Raw genomic sequence first — 18,541 nt, forward strand, 5'->3', positions numbered from 1 at the left:
AGGAATAGTGAAATGAAATGCAAATTCAGCAGCAAAGATCAATATAGTTTGCTCCAGGGAAAGCTAACCAGAGGAACTCTTGCATCACATGTCCATGCTGAGGAAGTGCTCAGTGAAGGCCTGCTGTAAAGTAAGTGAAAATATTTTGTGTTGAGAAAAATGAAATATTTAATCTTTGAAAAATATGGTGCGTTTTATTTGTTTGAAATACTTGTTGTTCTCAATTGAACATGTATAGAGAAACAGTTAAAAGAACAAAATATACCATTTGTAGTAGTAGTACATTTTAGTAAAATGATTGAAGTACTTAATCTTTTTTACAGATGGGTGAACGATATACATTATGATGTACTGTATGTGAAAAGACTACACATTAACTGTAAATCCAACAATACATACTGTATGTAAAAAAAGTCTATGTTAAATAGCATGAAGACAACACAATGGCTGTAAGTCAACCGTATAAAGTATTTGCTGTACAGATAAAGCTACTTTTTCTGTCAAAAATAAGGAAGACTGGATGCAAATGATGGCCCAGCATGCGTAGCTTATTTAGCCTTTTCTCCCATGGTTGAATCAACCATAGACGTTATACGCACTTCACTTGAAATCAAACAATCCTCTCATTTAACTAGTCTATGTTACTGATAATAGTGATTAAGGCCTTGGTTGACATCTCTTTACTTTCAATTACAGGGTAAATTCAATCTCTTTACTTTCAATTACAGGGTAAATTCAATCTCTTTACTTTCAATTACAGGGTAAATTCATGATATGCCTAGAGGACTGAGGAAGGGATATCAGGTTTGTTTTGTGATCTTACTTAGTACTGTATCAGGGAATAGTCTTGCTATATTTCTAATCTTATGTAGGCTGCATTCAGATGCCTCTGCCTATACAGCACATATGCCAGAAAGGCTATGCAATATCATCAAGAAGAATAATCATTATCCTTTCATTGGTAATCCTTCAAATCATGGGGTTGTTCAAACAACCATCTCACCCATGGTAAATCCGAACAATGTTTTTTAATTCCGTTTTCAATGTCTTAATAGATGATTGATTCAAATTAAACACAAAGGAGTAAGCTCAGCATACTGTTTGTGTGTTCTCAACAACTCTAAAGACGAAAGGTTTGACAGGTTTCAAACTCACCACAGAAGAATTGGTAATTGGTCTCTGTTGTCTTCCCTGGTCCAATTAGAGCTCAGCCCCTGCATGAATGTGAATCAGGATCTATGCACCTTTGAAGAAACACAAAGGTATGATTTTGTAACCAGTATTAGTGAAAACCCACTAGGTGTATCAAGGCTCAAACATCAGAGTGGATTGTTCAACACTGCAACAAAATCATTCCTCTTAGCAGATATTTCATTAGATTAACCCAGTAACTGTTTTGTTCTGCACTTCTGACAACAAAAATGTGAACACTAAACAGACTTGTTGTGCTTTGAAAAATACAGTACATTGACTCACAAATGTATCAATCATCCCCCCCCCCATCCCCCCCAAAATATAATTTTTTAATAAACACAAAGTAAGACCCATCAACAGCTTAACTTGCACATAAGGTGATTGTCATTACAAAATCCATCTTTTTATAGATTTTAGTGTACTGGTGTGTGCTTTCTTGTTTCTGTGCTCTGCTGCAAACCTAAATTCCCCAGGTGGGACAGTAAATAACTTTGACACATCTAGGGGATCTCCTTTCTTTCCTCACATCATGGAACCCAATCTGCACTAGCGGACCAGCGGACCATCACCTGACATACTGAGTCGTCAACACTGTGTTTTCTTAGCTACCTTGAAGGTTCATAGCATGATGATTATTATTTACACTGTCTTTCTATTAACATATGAATAAAGTAACAAGAGCACACCCATTTTTTGCACAGCAATCTATCAGACTTTAAATTTACGTATATACAATATTATATATCTAAAAGCTGAAAGGAATGGTAGATTATGTATTAAGAATGAATTTTAAATGATAATAAATGGGTGAGCCATCTACATTAATACTAAGCAACCAAGTCCATTTTGATGCGGAAATTACAATCACATTGATGATGTGGTGAACTTAATGTTGAATGAAGGGTGACTACTAATAAGTTTCAATCCTCAAGAGTAGCTTACTATACTGTAGTTGTTTGCATGTGTATATGTGCATGAAAGACAGAAAGAGAGAAGAAGAGAGAAAAGAAAGAACAGGGGTGCCTGGCGACTGTAGCCCTGAATAAACAGTGCTTCAGTCTACTGCACCACAGATACATCCTGCTTGATATGCCACTTGATTTACGTGCCTGTCACGGATGACATGCACCGACCCATGAGCACTCTGATAAAATATTCATATCTGTGGGGGGCACACTGGTGTCCTTGTATCTACCCTGGCTATCTGCCTTAGTCAAAACATTAGGCTCTTTTTCCTTTACACCATATATGAAATATCCTGTGTAATACCACATGTGTATACAGTATGGCAATGTGTGTATGCATTTGTCCATGTTTTTTTGAGGAATCACCACAGCCCGAGGGCTTCTGACACAATGTAATTACATGTGTCAAATGAACCCACTGTCAGGACTCTGGAAAAAACGGTGTGTGTCTAATTGAGCCTGAGTAAAAAGCCTCAAGGCAAGGCTCTCCATTATGTTTTGTGGGAGGCATCAAATGTGTCACTCATTCTACAGGTGTACTTGCTGTGAAGCTTTCATACTCAAAACGAAATGTTCAGGACCAGTTTCTGAATCATGGTGATGACAGATGACATAGACAGTCTATAAGTCTGATGATATGAATAACTCAAGTGTATTTGACTTTCTTTGTTGTCCAACAGTAATTAACAAACCTCAACCAATCTGATGCCCATCTGCCTCATTAAGTCCACATAGCCAACTGTATCCATCTCTCACACGAGATCACATATTTACACTCCAGTAATTTGAAATTAGAGAGTCAGATCTTCGTTATTGCATCTTTTATCAGATAGATTAATTGTCTTGTCACAAGTGCACTATTTCATTGGTTAAGTGGAGGCAAATGAATGGAAAATACAACAGTGGGACCAAATTATTAAATTATTTTACAGTCAGTCTGGCCGTTACAGTGTTTTAATCACCAGATTGAATTAATTACATTTAAAACAGAGAAAGGGGGTGGGAAATTGGACAGATATGTATTAAATAAAAGGGAAAGTAAGTAATAGATCAAGTGGGCTGGATAATATATCATATCATATTCATTGTAAAAAAGAGCATAATGACATCACTCACAAACAGACCTACGTGGAATGGAGCTTCCTCTAATCCTCTCTTGTATGCTCTCATTGAAGGAACACAGAGACACAAGACACAAACATGGTATTGAATCAAATCAAATGTATTTGTATAGCCCTTTTTACACGCAAGCATGTCACAGAGGGCTTCACATACGCCCATAGAACTGCCCCTCAACCAACCTAAACCCTCAAGGAAGACAAGGAAAAACTCCCAAAAAACTCTCAACAGGAGAAAAAAAAAAAAATGGAAGAAACCTTGGGAGGAGCAATTCAGAGAGGGATCCCCTCCTCCAGAGACGGTTGGTGAGAGAGAGGAGCAGAACACAGGCTAAACATAGTCATACAGTGTCGATGGGTTTTGAAACACCAAAATCCATTGTTCAACTGACTGACGACCAGGCAGGTGCTGACAACTCAAACCCCCCACACCACAAGGGATGTGTGTGGGGGGGGGGGGACAGAGAGAGGAGAGCAGGGATTAGAGAATGCCAGGAGCAGCTAACAGTTACAGTCATAATAGAATGAGATCCCCACCGGTCAAGTGTGGACTGGTGCAGCAATTTGAACAGAGTGAAGTCGTCATCACAAACAATAGTTGCGACATGCCTCTTCTCATTGATTCAAACACCCGCCCACCCCTTGTCAAGCATCTTACCAGCTGCATGGGATTCCTGTTGCCAAGAGTGAATTTTTGCAGAATGGCTGATCATAAATGACTAGAGCTTCCAGTGGGTGAAGACAGGGCTTTATTAATAGCATTTCAAATGCATTGTGGTGTGTGTGTGTGAGTGTGTGTGTTTGCCACCTCGCATGTGTATGCGTCTGCGTGTGTGATTAAAGGGAGGATGCAGAGCATGAGTGATTAATATGGTCATAACATAAACTCAAGGGGAATGTTGAGTGGTGGAGGCTCCATATGAAAAATTGGATTAAATATACAAGGGGACAACAACAAACTATCAAGTCATCATCAATCACCAGGTAGAACTCACATTTACGCAGGGACAAGGCTTAAGAAATCCCAATTTAAGAAGTGGGTCACTCTCCAAGGTGCTGAAATTTATGACAGAGACGAGTAATTTTAATTACCACTGCAATGATTTCAGTTAGAAAATATGAATCCCTTTAAGCACCCTCCCCAAAGATATCCTCATGCTGTCTCCCTCTTGACAGATAAAGGTGGGCAGAGAGTACTGCTGTGGCCCTTTGAAAAGCCTAATAATCAACTTATCTAATTAGTATCAACACTCCAGTTCTCTGCACAAAGACTCACACAAGGCCCTTTTCTTCAAGACAAAAATATAGCTGTGTGTGTGTGTCTTTAAGTGTGTGTAAAAGAGAAACAGAAAGAAGCTACCATGATGAGAGTGCACCATGTTGTGTAACCACATTGGCTGATGAGTTTTGAATGGGCCACCTCCGGTCTAGAAAGTTCTGCAGGGGGAGTACAGTGAAGTTGAGTAAGGACATGGTGCATCTGTGTCTTCTTCTCATTAACACCCGGTTCACTGGTCACTCTTTTTTTAAATAATGTAGAGGCCAATTAATGAGAAGAGGCGTTTGGGGTAAGAGTCCCAAAGAAGATTCACAAGAGCGTTTTACTCTGAAGGTCACACTTATTAATGAATACAGCAAGTTCAAAGGAACGACTTAATGGCTCCAGTAAATTCAGAAATAATGTTGAGAGTCAAGCTGCATCCCCTGCATCTGAGCTGGGCTCCAAAGATTTACACGATGGTTTTACTAAACGACTGACGCCGAAATAATTTTGCTACTACTTATCCAAGCATGATTACGAAAAAGAAAAAAAAAACGTCATTTATATCAAAGAAATCTTCTCCTGCATCTTCCACCCACGCTATCATCTGAGATACTTCAATGTACCATATTTAGTACAGCAGCAAAAATATGTAGGAAATGACTAATATTGAATTATTAACCTTTTTCAATTAACTCTCTCCTGCACACACCATATGGATTGGCAGACTTAACACTTGTGTAGCAGTAAAATTCCTTGTGTATAAACCTGTCTGTTCTTCTGAAAGGGGTGTAAAGCAAACTAAAAGATAACATTAAAATGTGCCCAGTCCCCTGCGGCATCATGTCTTTACACTTACAGACAAAATCTTTCTCTAAGCCTACCACATATTCAATTATATTACATTTAATTTAATATTAATTTTACCATACAAGCAACATACAAGTTTTATTTCATTCTATTTTTGTATGAAGTAAGCCTACTGTTGGACTTTGTGTCTTTCAGATGGCACCTGGACTTCACATTCTCCAAGCTATCCTGGAGGGATAGATTCGTGGCATCACCATTTAAACTGGAAGAGATCAATGACAACATTTCAGAGAAGGGAGAAATGAGATGGCTCTAACGGTCAGATTTAGTCTCTGCTTGGGGTACTTCACTGCTTTTGCAGTTGGGTTGTTTGCATGTAATATTACTTTTAAACTCCAAGGGGCTGAAGATCAAATCAAGGAAGACAAGGAAAAACTCCCAGAGAAACTCCCAATAGGAGAAAAAATGGAAGAAACCTTGGGAGGAGCAATTCAGAGAGGGATCCCCTCCTCCAGAGACGGTTGGTTGGAGATAGGAGCAGAACACAGGCTAAACATAGTCATACAGTGTCAATGGGTTTTGAAACACCAAAATCCATTGTTCAACTTTATAGATGTAGGACAGGACCGGGAGACTCGCGACCAGGTCCCAGCGTTGGCCGACCGACGACCAGGCAGGTGCTGACAGCTCAAACCCCCCACACCACAAGGGATGTGTGTGGGGGGGACAGACAGAGAGAGGAGAGCAGGGATTAGAGAATGCCAGGAGCAGCTAACAGTTACAGTCATAATAGAATGAGATCCCCACCGGTCAGGTGTGGACTAGTGCAGCAATTTAACAGAGCAAAAAGGGGTATTTGATGCAGCCCCACACACCAAGACAGCGACAGCCCCCGTCGGTTGGAACATGAAATCTGTTCCAGGGGAAAGAACTCTAAAATAAGTTATACTTATAGAATAAGGATGGAAACAACCCGTCCCCCGTTGCCTCCAACTAGTAACAGAAACAATAACAGTAACAGTATACAGCAACGGAAACTATAACAGTAACAATATACAGTAACAGATTTACTTTATTTGTAACATCTAGATGTAACATCCAGATGGGGCAATGTGAACATATAAGCTATAATTACAATTTAAAAGTTACATGTTACATGAAGATATAGTTCAGGGTCATGAAAGATGATAGACTTCACTCGCCTCGCTGGGAGGAGTATTTAGAGAGGAATGGGGGATGGCAGGGAGGGCGGTATTAAAGCACTGAGTGTCTCACACGTACAGTTGTCAGAGATGCCATGACCACTGAGCACTATGTTACATTACATGTTTCAACTGCCATGAATGACCTTGAAACAAAGAAAAAGAGACGTGATTTTTTTAAAGATGTAGCCCACTCTGTTTGAGGTTCATGTTTCAACATCTCATTTATTCTGTTTCTACGCATTCTGCAGTCTGGAGTGATACTCTGGAGTGAAGGGGTACTTGTGTATTACATCATTTAGGGGCACTATGTTCTTGGCTCAGATTATCTGTCACCAAATATCCAATCATTGCCTTTTAATTCAGAGGGCTCATGAAATATGCATTTGGGTAGCTGAAGAGTGGTGAGTGAAATATGGTGCATCGTGTTGAGGAAGCTGTGGCAGATTTTTATTGCTCTGCGAGAAGCCAAAACATCAAGGCTGATCCCTGGGACAGAGATGGAGCGAGATGCCAGAAAAGCAGGACTTCCACCAGTCAGTGTGTTTGCAACCAGTCAAGCTTTGCGTGTGAACTCACAGGGAACGACCACGCTGGCCCCTGCAGGTGTGCTTTACACATTCCTGAGCTGCCTGTCATCTCAGCTGTAAATATGAACCTCTCAAACTAAATCTGATTGCTTACCACAACCTCCCTCCCCCCACACACCTCCCACCCCAGATCAGTTGACGCGTGGCTCAGGGCCCAGAATATGGCCACTAAATGTTCTTGTTTTTTTGATGCAGAGGTACTGTTAGGGGAGCAAGTGTGGTTTCACACATTGTAGATGGCACACTACTTTATTGTTATTTAGTGACTTAAAGATCTAGTTATAACTTCCCAAAGCTTGTGGCACGTTTTGGGTGTTTCTTGGCATTCTTTTCTGCAGTCTAAAACTAATACTACTGTAAAATAAAACCCATAACACATAACATTTTATAAAGGATAAAATATGTGTGGGAAATGAAGATGACCAAAGGCCTGAATGTATATTTAAATTATTTTCAAAGATTGTTTTGAATTGAATGAATTGTATGAATTGTTTAATAAATCTACTTTTGAACAATATTTACTATACCGTGAGAAAACTGAGATTGTTGCAAAAAGGCAGATTACAACTGTGAGTTATTTATCTATCACTGGAACTGATAATCAAGGTCATTAGACCATGTGGCATGGCGGATGGGAGTTAAAAACCTTGAAGAATGATTATCAGACAGCATATCTATAGAGGAATGAAGTGATACACATTAATGGTGATTCTGTTAGAATCGAGACATGAATCGCATAACATGAAGACATTACGTAACAGGAAACACTAACATCTTCTTGTCCTTGTGTCCAGGAATATGTCCCTGAGAGTTATGTGGTGTTATTGTATTAGTAACATACAGTACATTATTTAGACATGTCCCACATTAGATGTTAGTCTCAGATTTCTAACTATCAACAATTGTGTTTGGGAGACACCCTCATGCATAGTGTGTCGAGCATGATTGGGCAGTAGGGCTTGAAACAAATGGCACAGTTAAAATCGAAGTTGTGAAGTGTATCTACTGTTGGAAGTATGGAGTCATAATTCTTACATCCCCTCTGACATAAAGTAACGGCAGGCAAGGCGAAGATAGTTATATTCAATCTTCAACTCCTCCATTAGGTTTTAATATAAAATGGTCGGGAAAATTCATTACAGTCTAATATTGCATGTTCCATGATATGCTTTTTCTGTGATCTCCTTATAAAATGTATAATTCACTTTGCCACCATGGGGAGCCAAATGATGATATGAATGTGCTTATGTGAATGTTTTACAGCATTGCAGTGTGCCTGAAGCAATGCCCTTAAGATGAGAAAGAACTACCAGCACTATGATTACTATGATTAAGAAAGGTTTTTGAATACCGTCGACAACTTCACAGAGATTTTGTTGTTTATGCCCCAAAATTCTATAAATCTAAATTATACACTGACACTTACAACAAGTCACAAACAACCCCAAAGAACCAAGAATCAATATGACGATGAAGTGAAATTCATCGAACTGGACTCCAGCAGAAGATCAATGAAACGTTAAGTCCGGAGAAAACCTCAGATTTAATTTGGAGTGGTGAGATCGACTAGGCAAGCTATTCCATCCACAGCAAGGGCCTAATGTGAAGAGTTGCTTGGGGAAAGGGGGAAGCATTTAGAAAGACCTGGTCCCTCAAATGAAACAAGAGCCTAGAGTGTAAGTGGGCCAGTTTAAAGTTCAAGTCGATTGCAAGGTGCAAAATTACCTCTTTTTGCCAAAGGCAGCCCAACCCTACACATTGATATGTCACTTAGAGGTTGGATGAAGGGGAGGGCCGGTCTGCTTAGAGATTGGGCCTGTCCCTGTAATAAAGGGTCCTGACACTCAACACTTCTAAAGCAGGGAGAGCAGGAGAGTTCTTTTAGTGGAGTGCCACTGAGATTGAACGTCTGGACAGGACGGAGAAAGCCAAGTCAGTAACTGTGGACTCTAGGGAGAAACGATTTTATCGATTCGAGCCATCCTCTTTTCTGAGTGAAACCATGTGAAAGAGAAAAAAACAGAGAGAGATAAATAGGTGTGTATGGTGTGTAGGTATGTGAGAGAAAGATGCCCCCTCTTCACCTAACGTTTTGTAAACACTGTGAATGTTTTTAAAAGGAGGCCTTGTAGACTATACATGAAAGCTGCACATGTTCTATTGTGCTTCTAACTGCTGAGATTATGTTTTATATCTAGAACTTTAGCCAAAAACCATGGTGATAGTTTAAAGTAGACTGTCGACAACCATGCCTTTAAACTTAAATATACTGTATCTTTTTCTATACAGAAAGCATTTATGCATATATATATATATATATATTAATTGACATGTCATTATTCTGTTATTAATCATATAAACATTAATATAAATCACTTTATAAACATCAACTATATATATATATACATATATGTATATTGTTAACATAATATATATGATGTTTTCAAAGTGATTAATACCAGAATAATGACATGTCAATGAATGTATTATTAAATGGGTGCTGAACTGAACATACTTGATTGATAGCAATATGACATCAATTTAAAAGACACAGAAAACAGGTGGGTTCTATAGAAAAAGAAAGAGAGAAGTGACGTGGAAAAGGGGAGAGAGATAACAGTGGCCTTAGTATGCTGTTTCATGTCTGCATCTTATGTGGTTCACTCACCCACTATCTCCACAGCCTATTCTGTAAGTGGTGAACATCAGAAGAATGTGATAGCCTTCATTCTCATCACACACCACCAAGGTCTACATGTAGTTAAGACCGTGTTGGAGAAGCTCCCATATCTTCAAATCAGAGTGCCTTTTAAAAACTCATTCACAGATTATAATTAGTTTTATGAGTTGAACACATTTGGCAGAAGTGAACTCTTTTGAATCCAAGCCTTGTGTTGTTGAAATGGATCGATATGGTCTGGATCTCTTTGTGTTTACAAAGAGAACAACGTCAGGATGAAGTCCCCTGTCAGACTTGCTTTGTCTGCACTATTTCACCTTGTATTTACAGCACCAAGGCGAATCAGTCTGCCAAGCTTTAAGACAGGCACAGTCGTCTTTACACAACATGTTTCTCAGCAAAGGATGTTCCTTGGCACATCTCTGTCTCTCAGTGAAAAGAGATGTTAGTGAGTCTCCTGTCTTAAGAGTGGTAAAGTGAATGAAAGCCGCCTGGAGAGTGCTGCATGCATTGAGTGGTGCAAGCAAGAGTTAAGGGAAAGGGTCTTAATGCAGTGTCACTTAGGGGACAACATCAGCGCATACAATTCATTCATTTTCTGTACCTTTGAGAAGCAAATAGAACATGTACATAATTTGCAGCACATGGAGTGTTGGAGTCTGTGTAGCAAATGTTGTGTGGAACCACAGTCATGTGAGGAGTAGCACTGTGAAATTACAAAGCCTGGTCATCTAGCATCTCTGGGACTACAGTCTGGACGTAGAGGTTTGGGTTTCCATGCAGAAGGACAGTGGTATAATCAAAAACACAACGCAAACAAGTGTCTATTTGAGAAGAACTCAACATGAAACTAAATGTGAATATCTGACTCACGTTTCACTAACAACATCGTTTTGTCAGCATAATGTATTTCCTTGTGTAGCCGATGTGAATTGGTAAACTCACTCCTCAGTTTAAGTGCAGTACATCCGTGCCAATGAAAAGTTAGCTTGGGTGTAAGTGACTCTGACGAGCAGCTTGACTATCCCCATTGGACTTGGTGAGACGTTCCACAAGAAGTGCACCAAGTCTGACGTATGTGGATCGAGACCCAGTCGAGGAATTCCACAAACAGTAAGAGCTTCACTGTCCGAGAACTTCTCCAAAATTTTTCAAAATCAATCGTTTCTCACAAATGATTGTAAAAAAAACTGAAAATAAAAAGGAGCCACCCACAAATCGTGTTGTTGATAGAGGAGCAGAATAGTTGGAAAAGATGGTGGAGTTTGCTGACCTTGTGAACTTGTGGTAATTAAGGTGAAGCGCTTACTGATTTGTATAAATTAGCAGTTCGATCATTGTTTTTCAAGACTTCTATCTCGCTCAATGAGGAACAAAAAATATCCCCCACAGCATTTTTTGACAGCCCTGAAATCAAAGCTTGGCAGTGGTCCCCAAACATCAATAATGCTTTAAATATCCCATTGTCGTTCTTAGATACATAATTTGCATGCCTGTGTCACCCTTTCCAACTCAATAGTGTGTCTAGAGTACAGTATGTGTGCACACAGATAGGGTGTGGGTGGGGGAGAGCATTTCCCACTAATGAGACTATTAGGTATAACAATTAAAGGACTAGAGTCAGAATTCTAAATATACTGTTCATCTGCCTCCCTGGTAGCTCAAACAAAATAAATCCCTAATGATGTGCTTGAAGAGACAGCCTGGACATATCAGGCCCACAGTTTTGACCTCACCGTTACAGAGGTTAAATAATAATCAAATGCAGGTTGAGTACCAAGTTTGTCTGTCTTCTTGTTGCCCTGAGGTCACTCAATGACTGAGACTGTAAGGAACAACGGGAGTTTGTAGTGTTCTACAGTACATTTGTAGGTCTTTAAAACAGCGGATGAATCAGGATTGCTGTAGGCGAGGCGAATGAGAATGTTTCCTGCTGTTTTTAGTGTGCAGGTTTGTGGTCAGTCCGATTGTGGGTTTCCAGGCAGGGTAAGTAAGGCCTTTAGGGGCTGGGACCATAGATTAGAGAGCAGCTCTCAGAACCAGATCAGAGCCTGAGCTTTATCTGATCACAGATCTGGCTCAATGCTTCTCCATGTCCTCCTCAATGAGATGGGAATCTTAAACACTCTGTTGTGTTGGCTTTTATCTGAGAGGCCATTAATGGGCCTCATTACTTCAAGAAACAGACCCTTACAGTCACCACACATTTCGTAGTCTTATACATAGATTAAGTCAAAGCATTTAGCGTTGTTTTATTATCTGAGTTGTATCCTGTCTTCAATGTGAGCTTTTTGTCGACAAACTTGGTTGCCTCTAGGAGGCTTCTCAGGAGTAAAACACACAGCTGTGAAAGTGGCAGAAATTACTTAACACATCTGTTCCAAATGTATTCAAACTGTTTTCTTTGCAAGCCCTCTCGAGAGGTTCTAGGAAAGGGACTCTCTCACCTTCACATATTCCTGGGGGAAGTTTGAGATGGAGGAGGGCATCGCTTGGGAAGGTGTGAAAGCTTGTTTCACAGCAGAGTGCACACCAAATAAGCACTGAAATTGGTGAGTGTGCTCCAGAACAGATTGCAGGAGAAATGCAGTACATTCTCCCCTCACACAGCGGAACTGCAAAAGGTACTGGAAGCTGATGGAATTCACAGTTTAGCAAAGGATGGAGGACCAAACGGGCAGTGTGTCCTTTGCACCTCAATTGTGGTACATAAACCAGAACAGCCAGCACACTGGAAACAAACACCGTGGAAGAGACTCTTGTGGTTTGGCCTTCAAGAAGTTGTTTTTATTTGTTGTGTCATAAATAATAAATGCCTCTCTCTGTGAGTGCTTCCAAATGATATCAAGTCAATTCCTGGACCATTGGCTTTGACCTTTATCCTTTTAAACATGTTGCCTAGCTGAATAATTAAAGAGTTCTCAACACGAGCTGTTGGATGTAGCAACACTGGTTACCTACCGCTCTTCTGAACTAGCTTTGCCCATTTCTTAACAAATTAACAGCATGATGTTCCATAGTCATGGCAAGATGGATCGCTGCCTGTGATTACGGGACATTTTACATTCATAGCGAGATCACCCTAACAGCACAGACAGATATCTGAAGCGTCTTTCACGTAAGTGATTGTATTACGCCAGACGAAGGTAGAAAGTACATCAATTTCAGAGCAATCCAAGGTTCTTTGGGTTATATATAGCAGAGGAACTGCATGTTTAAAAATGCACCAATACCAAAGAATCCTGAATGCAACAGAACTACTGCTCCTCCACATGGTAGAGATAGGTACTGCCTCCACCGCCTTTGGCAGTAGCTTTTTTTGCTATCAAAAGGGGGATGTCTCATAATGAACGCACACACAATCACACACCACAGTTTTCTGCCAGTGGGGGTACATTACTTCATAAACTTGTGCTGTATTTTTTTTCCAATCCTCAAGATCTTTAAAAAAAACGCAACATGTAATTCCTGAACAGCTTAATGTTCCTTGACTTCAACTAAACAGGACCGGTTGTCACTCTGTTGGTGCTATGCAGAAAATAGGATATTGAGGACACTGCCATGAAGAACATAACCTTGTCCAGTTCTGTCCCTCGTGTCTGTCGACATTGCAAAATCTCCTTGCCTCGTCTCATATAAAACCTAGATCAACATGTTCCTTAAATACTGTATGACCTTGACTTGTCAACAAGGAAGTACTGCCATACCAGCCACTAAGAGCTACGGACGGCTCACTGGCACGAATCTGTGAATAATAAATGCCCTCAGCCAAAACGGTCTCAATGAGCCTGCTAATATTGTAGTGTTAATCTCATGGTCAGAGCCATCACTGCTGTGGTCCGCTGGCACACAAGCCCGGCTGCCTTGGCAACATTAAGATTTGTGTTACATAAATGTACAAACACATAATGAGCCAATCTTAAAAGTCCAGTAGACAAGTCATCTTTGTGGCCACAATTCACCCACATTTTGGTATAATATTGTAGAATAATAATTATGTTACTTAATGTTCTCCATGGTATCCATTCTTCTCTCAGTGAAGTGTACTAAATACTGACAAACTGTTTTGCTATTCAGTACTGTAAGGACATTAACATCTCTACTGTGTTATGTCTCTGGAGAGACTATATATACAAGCACATACCGGTACTGTAATTCATTGTCAATGAAAACATCTGACACCAGTTCATTAAGAATAGATGCCCATCTTCCAAGAACCCTTTCTTACATATAATAAAATAATATAGAAGTTCTGAAATGTTGTACCAAGTCCTTCTGAATTATAGAACAGTAGATTTGAGGTGGAGAAAATGTGGTGGAGATGGATGTAAAGACAGTAGAGTAGGTGATCGCCAAGAAAACACAATAGATACCCAATAATCCAGTCACTAGCAGTAGCATAAAAGCACTGGAGAAGTATAACATGAACCCAAAGCTTGATTGAAGATCATAACTCTGCTTAAAATGTTTCCCGTCCATGTAGAATTCCGATTCCTTTCATGACATATCAGCCTGCTGAGCGGCTGTGCTTTTGAAATGTTGTGGTAACCCATCTAAGCACCAATTATAGTATCTGAATCCATAAAGAGCTCTACAATTTTTTCCTTAATCCATAATCAATGGCATCGTCAAGAAAGAACCTGTGTGCCTGCAACCTTCAACAAAACATCTCATCGCCAGAGTTAATGGCTGCCTTGGTCTCTCCCAGTACCGATCACACCCCAGAAAAACAAACATGTTTATTAGACACAGTGAAAAACTCTAGAATAATGGCCTATTAGGGGCTCTTTTGTCTTTTGCTAGTGTTAGTGGAAAGATTCCATCCATCACAATACACATACTGTGCATCAGGTCAGTGTGAGTACTACTAAAATGAATCACTCAGAGGTAGACTTTCTCTGCTTCGTTTTTCTCAAATGTCACTTCAGACAACATTGTTTGTCTCCACCTTCATATACAATTCTATGAGAAAAGAAACATTGCAACGCAGGTGTGTGTAAGAAGTCTGAACGTTGTGTTAGATCCAATCCAACACAATAAACCATCCAATACAATACATCCTGTGAAGCGAAAACTCCAATGTCATATCATCCAATTAAGACAACTTAAATCTATTTAAGTTGGAGAAGAACCGACAACAAAAACAACAATAACAACAATGTATTCACAAGCTAGAGTGTACTACTGAGGCCCCGAGTAGGAAAAGGCTCAAATGAATGTGTCTGAACATAAGGTATGAATAGAACAACATCATGAGACACAATGAGACAGCTGTGTAATTGACAACATAATCTCAAGTATTACATTAAAAAGTGAGACGCTCATTTAAAATGGTAAATGAGCTAAGCACATTATAGTAAATCTGACTCCTTAGGGTGTTCCCTGCTAAACTACCATGTGCATTGGTTTCAGCAAGCAAGATACAGACCCAGTCTAAGGTTCATCAAGGTTCTAAGAGATATGTTCTAAGCATTTAGAATGTAGCTGATGCTGTTTTAGTAAAACCAGGTTGTCAGGTACAGTGTTTGTCAGAGGACAAGGGATGATTAAAGCCATTTTATTTCATCTTCTGCATTCAGAAATAGATAGTTTTATTTTTGGAACAAAAGATTAATATTTGATTAGGCCAAAAACCACAGTGATGACCGAGTCTTGCAACAAGATTTGAGGGTTGAGAAAATGCATGATTAATGAACATTTCTTTTTGATGTTCATTTCATCTTCAAGAGGTTATGACTCAAATGAAAAATATATTTTACAATATGTAAAAACAATATGTTTAATGTGACACTTTTTCCGTGAGTCAGTTCATATCTTGAAAGTTTTCTCTTGATCAAAAGATGGCTCCACTGAAAGGTTTATTGCAGTGCATTCAGCAGTCCATGCAGTCTTTTTCAGAATTCAGGGTCACAATGTGAACAAATTGCACATGATTACCATATGAAGTATAATGCTCTTTGACAACAGGATTACAGCAAATCAAAAGGAAAAATCAATTACTGCCCAGAGTGACTTAACCCCAGGTCAGTTTTTAAAGCTTGCTTTGTAAATAAGCTGTAAAGAGCAGACTTAAGGTTTTAAAAGAAACATTGTTTCCCTTAGCTTTGAATCAAGGTGTGGGAGGACATTGCTGTTGTATCAGCTCGAAGACTGACACTGTAAGTCTTGTTAGTTGGATTTGAAGCTACCCAATCACAGAGAGGGACAAACTTCTACCCCTTTCCTTTCTTGGAAACTTCTCCCATTTCGGAGAGTGATTGAGTTTCGACTTGGTCTAGGCCTAAATGTGATATGGAGCACTTTTCCTGGCCCGAGCATCCGTTCAGAGCATCACAGTTACTGGGTTTTCGGCCTGCCTTCAGAGGGATATCCAATTTTTCCTTCCTTAAATAGTTTGTCCTTATTTTATCTTGAGGACACAGTAAGATTATAGAAATTGCTGAAGACTTGTGAGGCCCACTGCATATTGCTGTGGTCACTAAAGCTTTTCTGTTGTGATGGGTTTCCTTTACCTGTGCTGTAAGCGTTTAAAGCTGGTACATGTAAGGCTACCTTCACTGTTTTCCTGTTTTGCAACACGACAACGCAAAATATGTCTGACACTGTTTTAGATCTTGCTAGTACTAGAAGTACGTATGTACAGTCATCTGGTAATGTATGATTCAGTTCTACAATCTATTATATTTAAAGTATTTCTTTGACTGTACTATATGATAATGCACACTCAATCGGAAATCTATAGCCTACACTGCACCTACTTTCATTTACATATCTATATAAAGATCCCTGGAATATTCACACCTTCAGCCACAGTGCATATAATGGCCTGTCATAGATGTGACACCTTTTCACCTGCCTCGGTCACGTTCATCTGCCTGTTGTCCTTCCATCCTGTCCTCCACACTGCTTTCCATATTTTCTCGTTCCATATCCTGCCCATGAATCACATTCCCTTTCAATCAACAGGAACCATTTGATCTTTTAAGAGATTTATTTTATCAGCACGACCTTGATTTGTCTTTGCCATGGCAGTTACACTTGTGAGGATGGTGAATCTTCCTCCAACCTCAAAATCCTGCCGTAAAAAGCTTCAGAGTTTATCTGTAAACCCCGAGAGCAGTAATTACCTCTCATTTTCAGGCTCAACACAGGGCAAAGAGGGTGCCACTCCCCAAAAATCTTTTTTTTTAGTACAGTGTCTCTTGTCTGAATCATAATTAAATACTGATAATAGGCTTGGTATCTAAAATTGGACTTCTCTCATCCTTCACCATCAATGGCCACAATCCAAATTATTTTTGATGAGAAACAAAAGGAAGAACATTTGCTAATTTTGCTAATTCTTCAAAACTTTGTACTAGACTAGTCAAGTAATACTGAGTTGCTTCCTTGATTCATCATTATTCATGTATATTATTTTTTAAATTAATACTTTCAATAAGAACACATTCAAATGATCCACAAAGGAATTATTTTGTTCCTCTATGTTGTAACATATCTTACCACTCCTTTTCCTTTGCTGTCCTACAAATCTACAGAAATCTCCAGTACCTGAAAGTTGAAACCCTGTTAGTTCAGCCACAAATAAATATTTTACCCTTGAATTTCATAAATGTACTCTGAAATAGTATAAATATACTGTTCCAGAGTATGGAGGCAGGTTCTGGAACAAGTCAGATATTATTTTCTCCTGTGTTTCAAGGATGACAACAAAAAAGGTGTTTACTGCCTCGCTACAGATAATAATGAAAAATCTTTACATCACCCCAGAAAAATGATCCATTATTTACAATATTTACAACAGTTCATATCACCCAACCTCCAATACTGTAGGTGAGGAGCTGTGCCTTCTCCAGAGAGCTTAACCTGCCTAATGCACATTATACATAACCATAAGCAACACTGAAAAAGCAGGACACTTGTGCTGACACCAAGTATGTTGTGCCAGACTTGAGAATTCCCATTGTTCTGGGTCCTTGGGAAATAAATGCTGACTGAAGTTGTTGCAGAGGAAGAATTGCACTCAAGGGGCAGTGTTTAAGGGAAGAAACCGAGCCAGTTTGATACTTGAAGTTTGTGTACTAGTTCATTATTTGACTCACTTGATACTTGATAAGGTTACCTTGACCCTTGGGAGGGAACTGGGTGGTGGTGGGGGGGAGGGGAGGGGGGGGGGGTCGCTATTAGAATGATTAGGCTAACTGGTTTGAAATAGTGCAGTACACATATTAGGTGGCGAAACACATCTCAAGCATCCATAAGAAGACAAATCAAAAATAAATGCAGTTACCGGTAATTGGGAATAACAGCGACTCAAAGTGTTTCCTGTAATCATGGTCTCACCAGGCAACAGTGGACTATTTGTCGGACCTATATTCAGAATTCTTATCTGCAGAAATCACAGACACTGGTTCAGTTCCACATCATTAATGTGCCCGGTATATCTTTTTTTTAACACTGTCTGACACGTCTGTCTGGCCGTAGCCTATGCAGTTTTGAAAAACTAAGCTAGTGGGGTTGGAATTAATGTTAGCTGGCAGCTAGTTAGTTTACTCATGTTGGACAGCTAATAGGGTAGCATAATTGCGTATTATTATTATTATTTGGTAATTAAGCATACCGAAAATAGAATGTGTTTACCATATTGTTAAACGTCTGAGTGTAAGACTTTTATTTTGAAACCATTTTGAATCCATTTTGAAAAAAACGGAAGTTAACTTT

The sequence above is a fragment of the Osmerus mordax genome, chromosome 22 (genome assembly GCF_038355195.1).
Source record: "Osmerus mordax isolate fOsmMor3 chromosome 22, fOsmMor3.pri, whole genome shotgun sequence".
NCBI lineage: Eukaryota > Metazoa > Chordata > Actinopteri > Osmeriformes > Osmeridae > Osmerus > Osmerus mordax.